The 4173-nt window shown below is 40.3% G+C and overlaps 1 pseudogene; it reads right to left on the reverse strand.

The window, feature by feature from the left end:
• Positions 1–569: 569 nt before the first annotated feature.
• LOC134950130 (5S ribosomal RNA) lies at positions 570–688 on the reverse strand (annotated as a pseudogene).
• Positions 689–4173: the final 3485 nt, after the last annotated feature.

A 4173-nucleotide genomic window follows, 5' to 3' on the forward strand; every position in this document is an offset into this window, starting at 1 on the left:
TACTTCGATAAATAACGTTGTCCTGCTTGGTGGTGCTCCCAGAGCCAGAGAGTACATATACTAGAAAAAAGGAGAAAAATAAGGCTCTTGTGTGGGCGCACTCTTAGAAGGAAAGGAAAATTCCTATAACATGTAGAGAAAGATACTTAAAACATAACTTTTAATGTTGACATTTGTAATAAGAATACCCATATAAATGATCCATATCAGAGAAAGAAATGTGATAATTAGAATTATTTAAAATGTTCTGGTCTGTTTAATCACACTAGGTGATTGGAATGGTTGTAGACATTAGATCGTCTTACCCCCAATTCCCCTGACCAGTACAGAATATCTGTGTTGATGGAACCAAGGAGTGATCATAAGAGTTATTTGATAAGTACGTCCCACTAGGGCTACTTAATTCAAAGATGATTGGTCTCCTGCATTCAATAGAGCTTGACTTTCTGACGTAAGCCACAAAAAATAGGTAGTGAGCCTCAAAAGAAGAAAAAAAGAAAGAAGAAAAGATAGTTAGTGGTGATACTGCTGTTGGCGTCGCAAATCACATATGAAGGGAAATGGTCCCTGCTCTACAACACCAGGTATTCGCAGGAAGTCTCCTCTCCTGGTACTAACCCGGCCCAACGCTGTTTGGCTTCCAAGATCAGACGAGATCGGGCATTGGCAGCGTGGTATGATAGTAGAGAATTTTTATGATAGTACACCAATGAGAGTGCACCTATGTAGGAAACGGAAGAAAGAGGAAGAAAAGGAGAAAGAGAAAAAGAAAAAGGAAATGAAAATAGTATATGGGAGAAAAAAGGAATGAATCAGTATAGCGCAAATAGATGGATCTGCTTTCTGCGTTAGACACAGCTCAACAAATCCCACGTCTGTGGTATTGTGCTCCGTGAATCGCAGATGAGAGTCCACGAAACAATAGTGAGGTATGAGCAAGAGGTATGAGAGATATGATGGGTTAAATTGTCAAAAAAAATATATCGTCACGAAAGACTAGTGGGAAATTGGAGTGAAATGAAATTACTAATATTTTAAACATTGATTTTGAAAATCACATCAGTATTCATCGTGCATACTAGGCTAAATATAGAAATTCAAAAAACATGCTGAAGCTCACGATGAGTAAGATAATTATAGGACAATATACTGGCCTCTGCTGGAAAAAAACTTAGCATACCAGTATGAATACTTTGACAGATATTGGTTTTAGGAAAATCAGGGAAGAAGAAAAGAGATGAGAAAAGGATTTAGGCTATATATGTTAAGTTTTTAGACAGTAGTGCTGTAGCAAAGAGCTGTGTGTGTGCTACACAGGTCCAATGACATAGGATAACATACAACAAATTACTAAATGCGTATCAAAGATTGCAGTCTGTGCAGAATATACACAGAACAGCAGTGGACTTCCAGTCACCAGCACTCTGATAAGGATATATATGTGTGCTACACAGATCTAAACATTTACTGTATAATCAAGCATATTAATAAATGCACATAATGTGTTGTTGCCTGTGCACGCTGTATACAGAGCAGCAGTGGGTCCAATCAGATATGATAGAAATCAATGTGCATCAAGGGTTGCCGTCTGTGCCAAATGTACACAGGACAGCAGCAGACTTGCGGTCATCAGCACTATATACCAAAAATATCTATGTGTGCTACAGGACTATTCACATGCTGTCTAGTAAAACATATGTACACAAACCAGAAATTAGAACCCTGTCATACACCACAAGCGCTAAAGAAGAATATCACCATAACGTTCCTTTTTGGACCAGGAGATGGGCTCTATTCTTCTGAGTAGAGTCTTCAATTTAGTTCAATACAAATATGGGATTTCTCAGATGTTGATATCATAAAAGACAAAAAATGGCGAGAACAAACCAATGTGTAGTACATACAATCAGGATTTGTTTTCAATCATACAGTGTCATAAGATGGATAACACCAATATGTCCCACTACTATTCTCCGATTTGATTATAGACCACCTCTAGGTTTCCTTTTTTGGGGTCAATTTCTTTTTAAGGTTATAAAGCCCCTGGAGTAATCTGCTAAAGTTCCAATCAAACTGGGAGAAACTTTATCACAGTTTTCTGGGGAAGGCAAATGATGCGTACCCCAACACTCACACTCTGTGTGCTGCTGACAAACATATAAAGGTATCTTTCGCTCTTTCAGCAATAGAGGTGATCCACTGAACGCGTACCCCAACTCACGATTTGGAAGGCTTTATAACTCCTATAAAGGTATCTTTGGGTATCTCCTTGGAGGTCTCGGTAGGGAGTCTCTGATGTGGTCTCCAGAGTAACAATCACACATAGAAAAATAAAGAACAGCCAATGTGTAGGAGGTTCCACTAATTTCAATATGGTGTGTAGGGTATCTCTAATGAATATTTAAATAGACATGGAGCGTACCCCACTTACACATGTATAGGGAACTTTAAGCATATAATGGTTTCTTTCTTGTTAGACATACACCGGGCTGACACAAAATTTAAGGGATAAACGATCGATGCGTACCCCAACACTCACACTCAGGCAATCGGTTAGAAGCATATAAGGGTATCTTTTACTCTTCTAGGTATCAAATTGGTGATCATTCAATATGGCGTACCCCAACTCACGGCGATGTCTCGGCCGCCTGGAACTGATCCTCACGTGACCACTGGAACTGCTGCATCCGCCGGATGAAGCCTTCCCCCCTGACCCCGAACGAGGACCGGTGATTGTGCTGATGTTGCCTGGTAACGGAGTGACGTCATCAGGCCTGCTCATGTGACCAGCCAGACCGCGACCTCCGGGTTTTTCGCTCGCGGCAGCGGGAGGACGGCTTGTAGATCGTAACCACTGTATGCTTATTTAAAGGTGTAGCCAATGAGTGACTACCCTTACAGATTTAAGCCGGGTCCGGACAACGTGTGTTCACACTACCCGTGAACAAGCAACTGTGAAACGTACGTCGGGGAGGTGGACGTGGTCACGGCGAGCGCGCTCACATGACTAGCATACCGGCAGGAGAGGAGACCAGACGAGCCGCATAGACATACAGCTCGTGAAGACGAGTGGTCAGCGGCACTTAGCGAGCAGGAAACATACACCATTTGGTCATAAGTATCATTTTTTCTTATCCTGCACACTATTTGTCTCCCGCTCTGCAGCCACGCACAGATGTAATTTAACACTATGTGCACTGGTCTTTTTCGGCAAATCAATGCCATCCACTAAAGGCATCACTAACTACATATGGAAAACTATTGCTTTTTAGGTGCTATAAAAATATATGGTGATATTTGACAATTTTGTGTCTTCATGTGGCTGACATATTATAATCAGGAATAATCTGCTACTGATTAGGGTTGTGGAAATCATAGTACAGGTGTTGTCACTCTCTTATCCCTGAGAATTCAGCACCGTTTTTTCACACAGGTCTCAAATACAGGCAAAAAACTAATGTATATACCCTTGCTATTACAGCATAAATGATACTTGGCATGGACTTATGTCACAATTTATACTGATACATTGTGGATACACTGTGGATACATGCATAATTGTTTTTTATTGTAAGCATATCAGCTCAACAATATTGTTACAAAGACAGCACTTGGTATTTCAGGCTCTACTGTGTTAGTTAGCCTCTTTGTGGATAATAGAGATTGTGTCTCTGGAGATATATTTCCTATCTACCTTATCCACTCCCTAAATCTGTCTTTTCAGCTGACAAATATGTTTTCTGGTCCATTTCCATTCCCTGCCCTATACTTTTTGTGAGGGTGGAGGGGGAGGAAGGTGGAATGTTCTAGATCATTTCAGTTCCAGCTCCAATTATATTATATCACTTCAAACATATTTATGCTTTGATGTTTTACCATTTTTTTGGCATGTCCTCAGTATAACAAGGGTTTATATTTGCCTTACCAAAAAAAACCATTCCTAATGATGTTGCATAGCACAAAAAGCAACACACAGGCGGTTCCTGTTGGCAAAACTTATTGACCACATGATTTAAACCTCCGTATACCTATACATTTGGGGTACAATTTGGTGCAATGACGGTCAAACATATGTTTCTCTATTAAAAGATCATTTGCCCATCATAACATCCAGGCTTATGGTGTATTTAATAGCTGCATACCAGCTGCAGGTTTTTGCCTTATCAACTTTAA

Source organism: Pseudophryne corroboree, chromosome 8 (assembly GCF_028390025.1).
Source record: "Pseudophryne corroboree isolate aPseCor3 chromosome 8, aPseCor3.hap2, whole genome shotgun sequence".
Lineage (NCBI taxonomy): Eukaryota > Metazoa > Chordata > Amphibia > Anura > Myobatrachidae > Pseudophryne > Pseudophryne corroboree.